Genomic DNA, 19,340 nt, shown 5'->3' with positions numbered 1-19,340 from the left:
ATGTTGTGAACTCATCATGTCATACATCAGAAAGAACCTGTTTCCTGAGAAGTCATAGTTATCCAAAACATACAAATATGAAAGCCGACAAGGCTGCCACTATACACTGGGACATCCAAGACGAACTACATCGATATAGCTGACCAAACCGTATATACACAACCCACATATGTCTACAGACCTCTAAGAGTATAGCAAAGTCTACGTCAAAAGGATCTGTACCAAAATAACTCAAGCTCCGGAACAATGGATCTCTCCTAGCGGCAGGGCAGAAGTCCCAAGCCAGAGGATCACCAAACTGTGTGTCTGTACCTGCGGGCATAAAACGCAGCCCCCGAAGAAGGGAGGTCAGTATGAATAGTGTACTGAGTATGTAAGGCATGAAATCAACATATACATAAAATCCTGGAAAACATTTGAGGCGTGTCAATGAATGGGCAAAATAAATGCATCAGCAAAGCTATATCAAAGAAACACATATATCCATAGAAATATCACAACAAAGGCCACAGCGTCACCCCCTGTCAACTGTGCCATATATATACACATCATAACAAAGGCCACAGCGTCACCCCCTGTCAACTGTGCCATACATATACACATCACAACAAAGGCCACAGCGCACCTCCTGTCAACTGTGCCATATATATACATATCACAACAAAGGCCATAGCACACCCCCTGTCAACTGTGCCATATATATATACACATCACAACAAAGGTCACAGCACACCCCATGGAAACTGTGTCATATATATACATATCACAACAAAGGCCATAGCACACCCCCTGTCAACTGTGCCATATATATATATACATCACAACAAGGGCCATAGTATCACCCCCTGTCAACGGTGCCTTACATGTACATGAAGAATGAAAATGAGTACAGTGCATAATCAAAATGAAATAATAGAGCTCTCTGTAATGTCATAAAGTAGCCATATACATATATTATACTCATGGCATGCATAAGAGTTCAAATAGAAGTTATCGCTCTATCTCACCTTGAGGGAACAATTTATAAGATGAGATCAACAATAATGAAATAAATCGAGAAGATCTTGAAATAGCTTAACATTTTCATGTCACCGTTGAAATCATAACTTGAGGCCTTAAGCATAAAATCATCCTCAACGTAATTCTCATCAAAACATTCTCATGTTTAACATCATAAGAAACTTTAAGAGTCATAAACTTCTAGCTTTTGAAATCAAGGAGCTTATGGAAACACTTAGGGAATCATATCATAGGAGTCATGCCTTTGAAAGAAAGGGACGAGCCTTAACATACCTTGAAGCTTATCTATTCGCTCAACTTCTACTTCTCGGACTCGCAAATCTACAATCAAGGGAATTCATAGAATAATTAGGTCCATTGTCATATACTTATCTTAAGCCTCAAAATAAATCTTTCTAGAATCTGCCAAAATTTCGGCAGCATCTCCTCTATTTATATACCTAGCCCAAAATCGTAATTCAGCAACCAACAACAACAACATCAATACCAACATTAACAAAGTCACTTTCAACACCAACACGTGCCATAAAATAGCCCACACGTTGTTTTCCAACTTCTATAACTAACCAACTTATTATACAATTATTTAACGACTTTGTCTCCGAGAATAAACCGGTATTAACGTAAATAGAAAGAGATTCACACCTTATTCTTGTTAAAACAGCAATATCCTCAATATCCACGCTAAAATCCACCGCAAAATAAGACTAGAATCACAACCACGCGCTATCCGGACCTAAACTAATATTCCGCCACTTGAAAATTGCCTAGTTTTTGATACCCTCACTCTCTTTACTGATTTCTAGAAATTTCTGGGTAGAATCTGGTGAAAAAGGGGGATTTTATCCTATATATAGGGGTTAAATTGGTCGGGGTACTGCAGCAGTACTGTAGCAAGTCGATACTGTAACATTACTGTAGCACGCGTTTCCGCTTTGTCAGTCAAACTTATAACGTCCATAATTCTTTACTCTGATGTCCTATCGACGAGCGGTTTGTTGCGTTGGAAAATAGACTCGACAAACTTCATTTTAGGGTTTTGTTTCACTTCAAAACACTTCATATGCTAAGAGATATTCATCCCCCAAGTTGGACCAAAATTTTCACACAAACTTCACCCATCCTTTCTCCAAAGTCGTACTACTCCATTTCATCCACTCATTTCCTTATAAAACCTTCCGGTATACCTTATATACATCCTTCACTCCTTAAATATACTTAATAATGCTTGCTCCTTACATTCCAAAGTGGTTTTTCTTAACCATAACTCAATGTCCTTACGTTTTAAATTGGATAAGTGCTTCTTCGAAGATACAGGGTGTAACATCTTCCCCCCCTTAAAAACATTCGTCCTCGAATGTTGTAGTGCGCCGATCCTCAATATCCTCATTGAATTTTGTTCGATTACCATATACTTATACTATAATTTGGTCAGTTTCGTCCTGCTCTTTCTTAGCTCCTTATCAAATTCATTTGTGTGTCGTACAGTCTTCAATCCTCATGTATATGATCACAAGTCAACTAGTATTCCGTTCTCATTCTGTCTTCATTCCCGTGGTTTAACTAGCCACGCCACTGCTACTCGCCGTCCTGCAAGCGTCTTTCCTTTTCGTTCCACATTTATTTATTAACGGATAACTCCCTTGCTCGAATACAACACTTTCATTTGTTGACTCCTCTGATGCTATCTTGGCTATCCCTACTTGGACTTGTTGAGCTTAGATACGTGCTAGATTATCCCCTCGTAATTCATCAGCCAAGCTTTCCGATTCATCATAAAATTTCTTATACTAATGTCCCGTTGCTTGTTCAGCGGTACTCTGCTACTGACAAATGCTTATTCTTAACGGTCACGTTTCTTCAACCATCCATTTTAATTCCCTTCCATGATCAGTTATAAGCATATCCTCAATACAATCTCTTAACGGTTTCTAATGTTCCATCACCATCTTTATTATTTCTCGTAGCAGGATTATATATTGCGATGAACCAATAATCATAGTTCGAACCGGTCTATAGCTCACAATATCTTCGAGCTCTTGTCAACTCTCCCTTTAATTCCTTTGCCTCAACTCTTGCAACATAACTTATAATTATGAAGTTAGGACAATTCTCACTTTACCACAGCTTCTTTTCCAACATTGGTATGGTATACTTACCCTTGACTTCCTCATTCCAGTGATCACTTCGTTAGCTGTCATTCCTTTTTGGCTTTCCAGTGTGTCCATTCCCATCTGCGGGGCATAACCTTACGCAGATGATTCATATAATTCTATAATACATACCCTTATGCTCTGCATGGTTAGTGATGCTGCTGCCTTTCTATCTGCACCCACATCGTTCTTCCTCTCTTTAGAGATCGCCACACTGCTTATCGTTACACCCTTTGTTAAGATTCTCATATTTTTTCTTTAATATCAAGATTTTCTTCCGTTGCAACCCAAAGTGTCCTTTGTACTCATCATCCATTTCGTCATTCTCTTTGTAGTTAGCTTGCAGAGCTTTCTTACTCTCTTTATTACTCTTTAGGATACGTCGCTGCCTATTTAGGTGCGACACAAATTTTCCTGGTCTAGAAGTGTCATATCTCACGTCCGCATGAAGTATTCTCTTGATCCATTATAATTTCTTTTCATACCTTTTTTGTGGTATGCTTATCTTTAATTCATTTCTGCTCCCTCTTAATGCATTCTTAATATGCCACTACATCCTGAATTTTGGCTTCTTTAAGCTAACATCTTTCTTTCCTTGGAATTTTGACAATGCCATACTTTGTTTCAGGACTAGATCTGCTCTTCCCCCCTTATAAGGGTGTTCTTATACAATAGTAACTCCCGAATATCGGTAGTCATTGGCCAACGTTAACGATCCTCCAACTTCTTTGGTCTCTTATAATACCAGAATTCTCTCATCGTATAGCTTGACTTATTTTCCTTTCTGCTAATCAAGGGCTTTGCATTTGAACAAAGCGCTTATGCATTATAGATCCATTCTCGCTGCCTTCTTTAAGGCCTTTCTACTCCTACCTTTTATGACTGAACATTTCCCAAATCAACGGGTTAATGGGAACATTGGAATCCATCAACACATTTTACGGAATGTTTGGTCACACTTTTCTCTTTTATCCCTCGTCTTCCTCCACAACTATTATCACTGAATTTCTACTTACTCTGAGTTTCCGGTTTCACTCTACGTCTACAATATATCATTGAGAGTTAATATGCTACACTCTTCCACTTCCACTATCAATCCTTTTATTCACTTAGCTCACTTATCCGAAATTTTCCTTAACTACTTATTTGCGTCCCACCTATGCATTGTAGTTCTTCCAGTATTCTGCCACTTCTTGTTCATGTCATGGATTCCTTGCAAAATATACCCTCTTCTTTCTTCTCCTTCCTGCTGCCAAGGCTAGTCCATACTCATAAATATTTCCCATACATCCTTCTATTTCCTTTATAATTAAATCTCGGTATTCCTTATCCTCATCCTATGTCATTGATGTACTATCTCCCGGTTAGCTTTGTTAGTTCATTATCCTCTCACTTGTCCTTGGTGATTGCTCAATTTTTCTTTTCTTCCTTTCTTCTTCTTTTCTCTCCTTTTGACCAGCCCATTAGTGTACCTTTCCTGCTTTCATCCTCAAACCTTCCTTGAGTTATTTCCTCCCCGAGCGCCCTTCTCCACTTGTTATCTTATAGTATGGACCCTAAAGTTCGTGAAATATTCCTTTAAACGTGCAAATCCTTTCTATTCTTAAATCATCTTTTGGGGAAGCTTCTCCATGTCCGAGGCAACCGTGTCAGTATGACCACACATTTATCCCTTTATATACCTCTCGAGAGCTGGAAATCTCTTAGTATCGTTGCAAGGCCTGATCATTCTTTCTCTTACTTCACATTCCTAGTTGTGGTTACTATCCTTTAGTCCCACTGATCGAAGTCTATTCCTTGACCCCACGCATTCGTCTTTTATTCCATACTACCATCCTTTATCCCCTTTGCTTGCCTACCTTCGAATTTTTATCAAATTAGTCCCTTGCCTTGCCCGTCGTCTCTCTTGGAAGCTTCACCCACCCTCATTTCTTACACTTTTCCCTTTTCTCAAGACATTCTAATCTCTTTACTTTCTATATATTCACTTTCTTCCTTTTCCTGATGTTATCGCATTAAGGCTTTCCAACTCTAAGCTGTAGTGAAAGTAACATCAACTTACCTTGTAACATTTGTCACTTGAACTTCACTACCCTGTTCGGTTGATGCCTTCAGTATACCGCAACATCGGTTGCTGGTACACATATACCGATTGGCGCAGCCACATAGGGGATGTCATAAACATACATACATACATACATATATATATATATATATATATATATATATATATATATATATATATATATATATATATATATATATATATATATGTTTACTAACGCCTCGCTTACAAAGTACTTCCCAATACTATTCAAACTCATCCTAATTCTAGAGATGTGATGCACTCTTTTTTTCTCTTTGCCGATCTAGTCCGATTCATCCTTCGCAACCTTTTAGGGTTTCTAACCACTCCGCCTACTCCAATTTCCCTTAGGCCACTCTAGCTTCTCATCTGTCTCTTATGTCTGAATTTGTAGGACTCTTAATTTATATATACTTCCCAGGGGGTCACCCATCCTAGTATTTCTCTCACCCCAGCACGCTTAACCTTGGAGTGCTAATGGGATCCGGTGCGTTAGTGCTGGTACGATCACATCCACCCTACTGCGTGACCTTTATCGCATGACCTAGAACCAGTTGAAGTTCTAACGTGCCCCAATAAATTCTCGTATTGCATCTCCCTCAGGATTAAAAGGATCTCTTACTCTTCCGACTAAGCAAATGCTATTTTGGCCTTTGAAATCCTCAATAATCACTTTCAATCTGCATGTATAACTACTTTTCATCCTAACTTTCAAGATTCCCAATGGTGGCGAAAGCATCTTAATCACAGTTACCTCCAAATACTTAAGTCACTGATCCCCTTTAGGATTTCCGCTCATCACTATTCAGTATTACCCTGAAGTAATTACATACGCACATAGGAAATTCCAATAAGAACTCATATACCTATAGCCGATCGGTCCTTAGCCTGATCTGGTGGGCTATAGAGTGAAGTGTACTCCCCATCCTTGTCTTCCCACTGTCTACTAGTCTGGCCTAACATAATGCTGAAATGTAGGGAAAATATAGATGTGCCAAACTTTTTACTTCCTCGATTACGTCTTCGTCCACAGGAGTCTCGTGAACCCTTAAACGGGTCTTTGTCATATGATTCCGCAGTCGAGTCGCCTCCTACTAGAGCCACATTCTCCGATGGGTCCGTCTCAATGGAATAGCTGATGCTTTCTCTTATACCTTTTGACATCCTCGATCCTGAGTCGACGGGTGATACGGGTCTCATGTCCCCCTTTGGAGCCTCACTTACGCTCCCATTAACTGAAATTGTCTTCTTCTCCAATACAATCCTGTAATTTAACAAAAATCGTACCCTGAACGAGCTTTCCTATCATTGGCTCTATTGCATGATCTATGATCAGAAAGAAAGATGACATCCTAAATAAGTTGTCTCTTCCTGTTTATAGATGTGGTGCACAACACACCGATAAACAAGACTCTACTAGACACGGTCTGTAGACACTCCGAGGATGAACTGCTCCGATATCACTTTTGTCACGACCCAAACCGATGACTAGTGCCTGAGCTGGGCACTCATATACGACTCGCTAGGTATAATCCGACTGAAACTGAAAACAATATGGCACTCTGTAAAAGCATGTTGTGAACTCATCATGTCATACATTAGAAAGAACCTATATCCTGAGAAATCACAGTTATCCAAAACATAACAAATATGCAAGCCGACAAGGCTGCCACTATACACGGGGACATCCAAGACGAACTACATCGATATAGCTGACCAAACCGTATATACACAACCCACATATGTCTACAAACCTCTAAGAGTATAACAAAGTCGACGTCAAAAGGATATGTACAAAAATAACTCAACCTCCGGAACAATGGAGCTCTCCAAGCGGTTGGGCAGAAGTCCTAAGCCGGAGGATCACCAAACTGAGTGTCTGTACCTGCGGGCATGAAACGCAGCCCCCGAAGAAAGGGGGTCAGTACGAATAGTGTACTGAGTATGTAAGGCATGAAATCAACATATACATAAAATTCTGGAAAACATTTGAGGCGTGTCAATGAATGGGAAAAATAAATGCATCAGTAAATCTATATCAAAGAAACACATATACCCATAGAAATATCACAACAAAGGCTACAGCGTCACCCCCTGTCATCTGTGCCATATATATACACATCATAACAAAGGCCACATCGTCACCCCCTATGAACTGTGACATACATTTACACATCATAACAAAGGCCACAACGCACCCCCTGTCAACTGTACCATATATATACACATCACAACAAAGGCCACAGTACACCCCCTGCCAACTGTGCCATATATATATACACATCACAACAAAGGTCACAGCACACCCCATGGCAACTGTGTCATATATATACACATCACAACAAAATCCATAGCACACCCCCTGTCAACTGTGCCATATATATATACATCACAACAAGGGCCACAGCATCACCCCCTGTCAACTGTGCCTTACATGTACATGAAGAATGAAAATGAGTGCAGTGCATGATCAAAATGAAATAATAGAGCTCTCTGTAATGTCATAAAGTAGCCATATACATATATTATACTCATGTCATGCATAAGTGTTCAAATAGAAGTTATCGCTCTATCTCACCTTGAGGGAACAATTTATAAGATGAGATCAACAATAATGAAATAAATCGAGAAGATCATGAAATAGCTTAAAATTTTCATGTCACCGTTGAAATCATAACTTGAGGCCTTAAGTATAAAATCATCCTCAACGTAATTCTCATCAAAACATTCTCATGTTCAACATCATAAGAAACTTTAAGACTCATAAACTTCTAGCTTTTGAAATCAAGGAGGTTATGGACACACTTATGGAATCATATCATAGGAGTCATGCCTTTCAAAGAAAGGGACGAGCCTTAACATACCTTGAAGCTTATCTATTCGCTCAACTTCTATTTCTTGGACTCGCAAATCTACAATCAAGGGAATTCATACAATAATTAGGTCCATTGTCATATACTTATCTTAAGCCTCAAAATAAATCTTTCTAGAATCTGCCGAAATTTCGGCAGTATCTCCTCTGTTTATATACCTAGCCCAAAATCGTAATTCAGCAACCAAGACCAACAACATCAATACCAACATTAACAACGTCACTTTCAATACCAACATGTGCCATAAAACAGCCCACACGTTGTTTTCCAACTTCCATAACTAACCAACTTACTATACAATTATTTAATGACTTTGTCTCTGAGAATAAACCGGTATTAACGTAAATAGAAAGAGATTCATACCTTATTCTTGTTAAAACAGCAATATCCTCAATATCCACGCTAAAATCCACCGCAAAATATGACTACAATCACAACCTCGCGCTATCCGGACCTAAACTAATATTCCGCCACTTGAAAATTGCCCACTTTTTGATACCCTCACTCTCTCTACTGATTTCTAGAAATTTCTGGGTAGAATCTGGTGATAAAAGGGGGTTTTTACCCTTTATATAGGGGTCAAATTCGGGTCTCGTTTCTGATTTGTCACCCAAACTTATAACGTCCATAATTCTCTACTCTAATGTGATATCGACGAGTGGTTTGTTGCGTTAGAAAATAGACTCGACGAACTTCATTTTAGGATTTTGTTTCACTTAAAAACACTTCATATGCTAAGAGATATTTATCCCCCAAGTTGGACCAAAATTTTCACACAAACTTCACCCATCCTTTCTCCAAAGTCGTACTACTCCATTTCATCCACTCATTTCCTTATAAAACCTTTCGGTATACCTTATATACATCCTTCAATCATTAAATATACTTAATAATGCCTGCTCCTTACATTCCAAAGTGGTTTTGCTTAACCATAACTCAATGTTCTTACGTTTCAAATTTGATAAGTGTTTCTTCGAAGATACGGGGTGTAACAAAAGGGATAACCTGTAACTGATTGCCTCTTAAGGCGGAATCATGCATGCTAACTTATATAATAAACAATATCATATCATATAAGCATATATATATATATATATATAACTGCCCGACCATATAGGTACGGTGTGATCATCATTACCCCGCGTCCGGGCCTCCAGCGTCCGGGGTAAACATCTCATGCCGCCAACTAGTGGTGTCTACCCATGCCATCTAGACATGGTGTAACGATCCTCATAGCTACCACTACGCCTATCGTAGTGGTGTCTGCTCGTCCTACTAGGCACGGTGTAGTCTTACTTATACGTAATCTAAAGCATGCATGAGAGCTCAAGTAAAACTGTAACTCCATCGGAGTGATGTAAGGTCGGGAACCTCCGATCACATTATGGAATAATCCTCATCACCATGTCTCACCTTAAAGGAACTAATATCATGAGGTGAGATAACAACAAGAAGTAACATTAATGAAATCATAAAGATAAGAATATCAAGCTCATCCTAGCATCATTATCGTCATCATTATCATGGAACATATCTCGTCTCTATCTCATAAGAAGCTCTTAAGAATCTTTAACTTTCATCTTTTGGGATGTAAGAAGATCACGGAAATATAGAAAAGAAATCATAACATAGGAGTCATGCCTTTGAAAGAAGGGGACTAGCCTTACATACCTTTACGTCTCTTTAACTTTGCCGACTAAACGCTTCCCTCCAAGTTCACGATTCTACATTCAAGAGAATTCGTACTAAGATTAGATAACTGGAAACATACCTAAAGCTAAGCTAAGGCGACTAAGGGCTAACGAAAATTGGGCAGCACTTCCTTTGTTTCTACCATTTTCTCCATATAATATAACAACTCCCAACATCAATAACAACATCCATAATATCATAACCAATAAACTTTGCTAAGCTAGACATTATTCAATTCTCAAAATTCCCTCTCGAAGCCATCCATAACCATAATTATCACCCAACGTCGTACTCATTCACATATAATGCTTCTTTAACATCCTTAATATCATTCATAACAAGATTATAGCCATGATATGTCAAGAACTATCATTCAAGTCAAGTCACTTGTCATGACCCGACTAGGGGGGGCCATGACGAGTACCCGGAGCTGACTACCGAGCACCACTCATTACGCTAATCATTATACCCATCCTGGACACAAATAATCTCCAAGGCACTACATAAATATACATAATCCCTCACGGCTGCAAAATGTATATACAAAATATACAGTGATGTATCCATGAGACACTACTACCCACGCATACGTATCTATGAGCCTTTACTAGAGTGCTGAGACATAAGGACAGGACAGGACCCAGTCGTACCCAAATATGTACATAAAAAAAATACATGAATAACTGGCACCTCCGGAGTAGTCGAGTGCTCCTGTGTAGCTGCTGGAAGAATCCTATGAATCAATACCGCCTCCCTGCCTACCTGTGGGAATGAACACAGTGTCCATAAAAAAAAGAGACGTCTGTACGAACAATATACTGAGTATGTAAGGCATGAACAATAATAATGTGTCGAAGAAATAGGGAAACATCAAGTAAGGAAACAACCTGCAACTGAATGTCTCTTAAGACAGAATTATGCATGCTAACTTACCTCATAAACAACATCATATCGAGTATGCATATATAAGCTGCCCAACCATATAGGTACGGTGTGATCATTAGCCCGCGTCCAGGCCTCCCACGTCCGGGGTAAACATCTCATACGGCCCACTAGTGGTGTCTGCCCATGCCATCTAGACATGGTGTATATGCCGCCCGCCTTAGCGGTGTCTACCCGGCCATATAAGCACAGTGTATTCTCATTATTTTATACTTATAAAGCATGCATAAGAACTCAAGTATAAACTATAACTCTATTGGGGTGACGTAAGGTCGAGAACCCCCGATAACTTTATGGAATAGTCATGATCATCATGTCTCACCTTGAAGGAACTAGCATTATAAGGTGAGCCTAACAACAATGAATAACATCAAGGAATCATATAGGAATTATTAGCTTTATGAGACAATCATCATCATTGTCATATTCACAACGCATCTCTTATCTTTATTTCATGAGAAGCTCTTAATAATCATAGACCTATAGTTTTCAGAATATAAAAGAGTTATAGAAAGATGAGGGAAGTCATGCCTTAGAAAAGAAGGAGCTAGCCTTACATACCTTTTTTCCTCTCTAACTTTGCGACTAAGTGCTCCCCTCCGAGACTCACAATTCTACATTCAAGAGAATTCGTACTAAAATTAGATAATCGATAATATACTTATGCTTAAGATAAAGTGACAAAAAGCTAATAAAAATTGGGCAGCATTTCCTTTGTTTCTACAACTTTCTCCATATAAAAACTCCCAACATCAACAACAACAACAACAACATCCACAATATCATGATCAATAAACTTGTTAAGCTAGATATTATTCAATTCTCACAATTCCCTCTTCAAGTCACTCCTAACCATGGTCATCACCCAACGTCGTATTCATTCGCATATAACGCTTTTTGAACAAATTTAATATCATTCATAATAAAATTATACCCATAGCATGTCAAGAACTATGATTAAAATCAAATTACCATTTAAGAATTTCACTATTCTCATATTTGTACTCCATTTTCTACGTTCTTCCATAATCCATAGCATGTCAAGAACTATGATTAAAATCAAATTACCATTTAAGAATTTCACTATTCTCATATTTGTACTCCATTTTCTACGTTCTTCCATAATCCAAGTCTCTCAACTATTCAATACTCTTAATAGCAAAAAATGAACAAAAAACTCACCTGTAGTGTAGGAATGGGTTTTGGATGGAAATGCTTCACTTGGAGAAAACCCTAACTTCAATTCCAAAGAGACTTCTAGCTTCCATCAACCCTAGTTAGCATTCTTGCACTTGATTCTACTAGTTTTTGGCATTTGATCTTTGATTTCCCTTGAATTTATGTAAATGAAGTGTGGAATATTCTAGAGGTTTTGATAGAAGTGGAGGAAATGAGAAATAAAACCTTGGGGTCATCTTTATATAAAAATTAAAAGCTGCCCGACGAGAATTATACGAACCCTTATACGGTCCGTATAAGTGATCGTATAACTCCATCAATGATGGACCTTCACTGTAACGGTTATACGGACCATTATACGGACCGTATAAATGGTTGTATAATCCACCTTCTCTCCGAACTTGTTCTCGTCGTTTCGTTTGATCTCCAATCCTAATAGAACCTTCTTAGCACTTGTTTAACACTTTATTAACAATCTCAGGGGTGTTATAACTCTTCCTCAAGACATCATTAAATCAACATTAGCTCGGTACTTTGAAAAATCCTTCCAAAACACGAGTTATACCTTGCCTTCCCGAGCAAACTTTCTTCTCCTGCCTCAAATGTCTTTGGAATCTTAATTAGAATCGCCAAGTAACCTTTCTTACTTATAGGGACATCATATTCATCTCACCCTGCGTTAGTCTATCTACCACATGACGACATGAAATTTTTCGAGGTGCAACATCACTATTCAAAAAAACCATTATTTTTACATTTAAGCTCTATACTCTACCTTCTTCCATAATTCAAGTCTTTCAACCACTGAATATTATTAATGGCATGGAATGAACATAAAACTCACCTTTTATTATGTAGGAATGGGCTTTGGATGAAAATACTTTACTTGGAAAAAAACCCAACTTCAACACCAAAGGGATTCTTGGCTTGTGTTTGCCCTAGTGAGCATCCACACACTTAGTTCTCTTGATCCTTGGTATTTTATTTTTGAATTTTCCTTAGGTATGTTTTGATATGGTTTGGAGAAGATTCTAGAGGTTTTGAGAGAGTTGGAGAAGGTGAGAAAGTAAAGAAATGAATTTGGGGTCCCCTTATATAAAATTTAAAAGTTGCCCGTCAGGTGTTATACAGTACGAACGACGAAGGGTCGATCAGATCGACGAGGCATCGATCTGGCCGTCGAAGTCATAGAATTTCCAGTGAGCAACTTTCGTTTCCTTTCATTCTACTGTGAGAAGGACGGTCCATCAAACTGATCGACAGAGCGTCGATCTGCTCCATCGAATGGTCTTTGCGCTAAATCAATTCTATGGCACCATTGACGAAGCGTCGACCCATCCGACGGTACAAAGAACGACCGCTGAACCCCTCTTTCGCAGAATTGCACCAAAGTTTCATTTTGACGAACTTTCCTCTCTTGCCTTAAATGTCTTTGGAATCTTAATTAGAACCATTAATGTCACGACCCAACCCCGTGGGCCGCGACTGGTACCCTAACTGGGTACCCGTACATACCTACCTGACCGAATTTCGTACCATACAGATTTTTTTTTTAAAACAGATGTTACAGAAGTACGCCGATACCGATACGGCACGCGCGCAAACATATATATGTATATACCTGAACATGCAGACATTTACAGATAAGCCGATAAGGCTAACATACAGACGAAACCCGTAACCCACACATCTATCTACAGGCCTCTACAGACATACAGAATCATATGACGGGACAGGGCCTCGCCGTACCCAGAACTTCCATACATACAGAACATACGGAAAACAGAAGATATATATACCAAAGTACATGCCCCGAAGCAAAAGGAGCTCTTCAAGATAGCAGAACCTGTGCCCTAGACTGGCGGCGTGTCACCGAGTGCGCCTGTACCTGCGGGCATGTAACGCAGCCCCCGAAGAACGGGGGTCAGTACGAAAATGTACCGAGTATGTAAAGCAGAAACATAACAGATACAATCATAGTTCGAACCGGAGTCACAGAAATATAACGGACAAAACCATACATCAGACGGACGGACAGAGTCATGATCCAGACCGACATACAGAATCGTGGTCCACACAGATAAACAGAATCATGGTTCGGACGAACCGACGGAATCATAATCCGGACAGACGAGCAGAATCAGAATCCATACGGACATACAGAATCAGAATCCATGCGGACATATAGAATCAGAAGCCATACGGACATACAGACATAGTCGTAATTCAGACGGACAGACAGAATTATGCATGCAGAGTAGTGCAGAGTCATACTGAACCATACAGAATCATACAGAATCATACAGAGGCATGTGCTTATATAAATACTGATGGCACATGCATACAGACATACAGATTTCGGCCCTGTCTGGGGGCGCGGTAACAGAACCCGGCCCTCTTAGTACGGGACGCGGTGGACAGACAGAATCAGATCAGATCAGATCATATCAGATGCCATCCTGGCCGCCATCCCCATACACAGATCAATATATCAAAATCATACAGATATAACAGATCCCGGCCCGTACGCCGAGGGACGCGGTGAACAATGCAGAGAAATATGCACGATAACAGAACCTGGCCCGGGACGCAGTGAAGGAATGCATTGAGACAGCCACGAACAGATCCATGGGAAACCACATACATACAGACTCACATACGGACTCAATCAGACTGAAGGGTGCCAACCGGCAAGTCATAATCAGAGTATACGGATAGTATGCATAGTACGCGCCTATATCCTATTTGGGAAGGCACGACAGATTATTATCAGAATCAGATTCTCAGATGTTCAGAAATCATTTTGTAAGAATTTCATAAAAATAGTTGTATCATGATCAAAATAATAGTTCAGATGGTTTCTGAGAAAATCGGACAAAACAGAAGTATTTAAATATTACAGAAGATATCGGGCCTTGCGGGCCCGCCTCGGACCAACTCGAGGCAACATATGTAAATTATCGCTAATAGACCTTATGAGGTCATCCATAATCGTTTGGAAGTGTTCCGACTCCGTTTAGGGAAGTTTTGTACAAAAATTCACTTTAAAGGCAATTTGTAAGAAAATAGCTTCAGTTGAATTGAAGGAATTGGAGCGGTTTTCCGTCTCGAATTCCGGGGAACGGAGTCGTACTTAAGGCTCGCGGCCGAGCCTATCACATCCAGAACATGCCTAGGAACAAAGGGAAGTGCTTCACATACCTCGATAGCGCCTTACGCTCGCTTGGCGTCGACTTCAATTTCGTCCAAAATCTAGAAATGGTCAAGTTTACCATTTGTTAGTTTCAAACTTTTCAATAATCCAACTTAACACTGACTTGCCTACCGAAATTTCGGCAGCATTTCCTCTGTATATAAGACATCCCCGAGACTTAGCTCGGCTCAATTCGTCATCACAACAACCCAGAAATAGCATCAATAACAACAATATGCATTAAACATACGATATGGCATCACTAGCCATCCTTTCGACATAACGAAACATTTTGCGTTTCAACCTTACATTTCCAACCCAAACTTATTATTCTCATATTCATCATCCATCAAAATCATTACAACATACGTCGGAAGCATCCATACCATTTTCACACAATATTCATAAGGTATGCAAACATTCAAACTTTCCATTAAGCCACTACTTTTCCAATTTTTCCTAACCTTCAACATACAAGTTCATTATACATTTCCATCTTCCAAATTCATCCACAATAATCATAATTTGCCTCTTGATACTTTCATTTCCATTTTTACATAAACCATAACAAAGTTGTATGTTTTCCTACAACAACTTAATAACCATTAGGTTCCTTCACTCTCCTCACATAATCCATGATTAAAACAACCAAAATATTAATTCAAATCAGTCCATCAATTTCAATTAAAACAGCCCCTCACCCATAAATTTCAACAAAACAACAAACGAGTTTATAATGCTGTTTTCTCCGTTCTAATTCGTTAAAACTCTAAATAAACACTTTAATAACATAAAAGGAATTTTATAAATACCTTATCAGAAGCTCCACCACGAAAATTTCATCCCCCAAGACCAATATTTATCTCAAATTGAAGGCAACGCAACGTACAACGTTTTTCTCTTCATGAGCTTCGGGATTCGAGCTCGGATTTTGATCAAAATGGCTTCCTTAGCCTTGAAGTTTTCTCTCTCTCTCTCTAATGTTCTTGGAAGATCTTATCTGAAAATGATCAGCCCTAAAGTGAATTTGCCATATATATTAACATTAATGGGCCTCATGGGCCGAAACATTAGTGTTTGGGTCGGGTCCAAACTTGCTGCCCTGCCAGCCCAAATTGCATCGTCCATATTTCCTTATCCAAAGATCATTTTGACGAGAGGTTTGTTGCGTTGGAAACTAGACTCGATGAAATTAATTTTAGGCTTTTGAAACACCTTAAAACTCCTCATATACTAGGAGATATGCCTCTAACAATATGGGCTAAAAATCTGGTCCGAGATTTTTCTGAAGTTGTTCGGATTCATTTCGTTCAGATTCGTTTAACTTCTAATCCTCTTCCGAACCTCGTGTAACCTCTTATACATGAATATACATAGTCATATACATACATAACAATCCATACACATCTCGAAGGGTCCGGAGAATCACAATAACCTTAAACGTAACTGGAGAACTTACGAAGCTTCGACGAAACTCCAATCGCAAAAATATATTCATATCTTTTATCCATCTTCTATAACATTACTAATAATCTCAAATACTTTAAAAGGGCACTCACATTACCTCATATACGCTCATAACGCGATTTCAAATCCTTTAGGTTACGATGTCACCTCGGGATACTTAAGGCAACCATACATATATAACGATATTCTTACTAACTCGATTAACTTTCCTTGAACTTTCTTAACTCATTTTTTTCTTGTCTTAATTAAAATAGCACAGACTCTTACGGGGTGTAACATCCTCCCCCCCTTTAAAACATTCGTCCTCGAATGTTAAATTGACCTCATGGGGCGTCATACCATTTCGGGAGGGTTCCTTTCATAATCGTCCTTCGTGGACTTTCCGACATGGCTTCTTTACCAGCATGATGGGGTAATTCTTCACATCACTGATTCAAACGCCTTCATAATATATTTTCTCATACCCCACATAATTATCGGACCATAAACTATATTCTCGTAGCAGACGAATGCTTTTCAGACATTATAAGTAATCGTCACTTCTTGGTACACTTCAGAGTTTCTTACCACATTATCGTAATCCCACTTCATACCAGACACCTCATACCAAACAGATTCAGAACTAGGACCGGACGCGTAGAAGCATATCGGACGGATTCGTAATTGGAGGCAGACGTATTAAACTATGGCGGACAGATTCATAGTCAAAATCAGAGGTACGAAAGTATGTCAGACAAATCTGAGATCGGAGTCAGACGTACAGAGAGGTATCAGACAGATTCGAAATCAGAATCAGACGTACAGAAATGTATCATACAGAGTCGTGATCAAAGTCAGACAGACAGAAATGTATCAGACAGAGTCGTAATTAAAATCAGACATACGGAGATGTATCAGACAGACGCGTGATCAAGATCAGACGTACAGAGGCGTAATAGGAAGAGCCTTATCAGAATCGGAAGTGCAGAAGTATAACTGATAGAATCCGAATTAGAGTCAGATCACTCCTATTAAGGCTCCAGTGATTTATAAAAAAAAAATTCATTATTGGTGAACTTGTTTGCCAAGTTATCATACAAATCGTCTTGCGTGTCGCTTATCGACTCTTTCCGAGATTTCCCCTTATTCACACTTCTTATTTTTCACCTTTCCGACTATTCTTCATCTGTCACAACCTTAGTTGCCGGGACTCGGCTCTTGATCCATATTGGCACCAAACGAAAATCATACACACACATACACACATACAGATATATTTACTAGTATCTTACTGGCGAACGTTTCTGACTGTTATTCAAATCCGCTCAATTTCCCGAGCGGTGTTGCACCTTTTCTTTTTGCCCATTTAGTCCGCCTCGTTCTGCGCAACTCCTGTAAGGGCACTAAATTACACCACACTTTCTATTTGTCTTTTGGTTACCCCAAATTTCCATTTATATCTATCATACTTACTCTTGTGCAAAATTTTGCATTACTTCCCAGGGGGGTCACCCATCCCAGAATTGCTCTGGCTTGAGCACGCTTAACCCCGAAACTTTCATGCATTTTGACGCGTTAGGGCTGATATAATTTCGTCAATTGCCCTGCAGGACCTTTGTCACATAATTTTAGGGCAAATCGGGGTCTTAGCAAATTTTTGGAAAATTTTTGTAGCGGGTCCCACCCCCGGCTAAGTTGCATAATTACCATATTGCCTTTCTGAATCTCCGATATTCACTTTCATACACATATACATACAATTACAGACAGGCCACAGATTTAAGTCTTCGTCCCACGAATTCCGTCTCCAAATAGTCGGTGAAATCTGATAAAATATCACCATAAGGTGCTCTCCAACCACCGACAGAAGAAAACTAAATTCCGACAAGTATCGCGGAACCTGTTTGTACTTACTTTATATATATTTACTTCCATATCTCTGGAAAAAAAAAAATTTGGGCAGAGGTTCCTCTGTATTTCTTACTATCCGAAACCTGTACACAAGAAATACCAACCATGCCTCACAGGGCCAACACATATACGCATATATATACATCATATCATGTCGTCTCGTAGCCACACGGGGCTAACAATTACAGATAAAATTATACAGATGTCGAGGCTTACCTCACATGCCCAACTCGAACAACATCGGAGGCTCCTTCCTGTTCAGTTTTCTGTTCAATCTTCAACCTTATATTTCTACCACACTTCAAACAACTTCTCCGACACACAACTTTCATATTATTGCTTACCTGAGTACTGTGCGGCCTCCAATATCATCAGCCATTGCCTTCTGTTGATGCCGTCCTTTGGCTGAAATTAAAAGTTAGTCGAAAGGAATTCATATCCTATAGCTGGCTCTATCGCATGATCTAAGATTCGAAGAAGGGTAACATCCTAGATGCCCTGTAGCTTCCTGTTTATAGATGTGGTGCACAACACATCGATAAACAAGACTCTACTAGACACGGCCTGTAGACTTTCCGAGGACTAACCGCTCTGATACCACTTCTGTCACGACCCAACCCCGTGGGCCGCGACTGGTACCCTAACTGGGTACCCGTACATACCTACCTGACCGAATTTCGTACCATACAGATTTTTTTTTTTAAAACAGATGTTACAGAAGTACGCCGATACCGATACGGCACGCGCGCAAACATATATATGTATATACCTGAACATGCAGACATTTACAGATAAGCCGATAAGGCTAACATACAGACGAAACCCGTAACCCACACATCTATCTA

The 19,340-nt window shown here is 39.4% G+C and overlaps 1 pseudogene; it reads right to left on the bottom strand.

The window, feature by feature from the left end:
- Positions 1-5,653: 5,653 nt before the first annotated feature.
- On the bottom strand, positions 5,654-5,774 carry LOC132608551 (5S ribosomal RNA; annotated as a pseudogene).
- Positions 5,775-19,340: the final 13,566 nt, after the last annotated feature.

The sequence above is a fragment of the Lycium barbarum genome, chromosome 8, assembly GCF_019175385.1.
Source record: "Lycium barbarum isolate Lr01 chromosome 8, ASM1917538v2, whole genome shotgun sequence".
Lineage (NCBI taxonomy): Eukaryota > Viridiplantae > Streptophyta > Magnoliopsida > Solanales > Solanaceae > Lycium > Lycium barbarum.
Note: the sequence above shows the minus strand (reverse complement) of the source record. Positions and strands in the feature narration are given on the sequence as shown.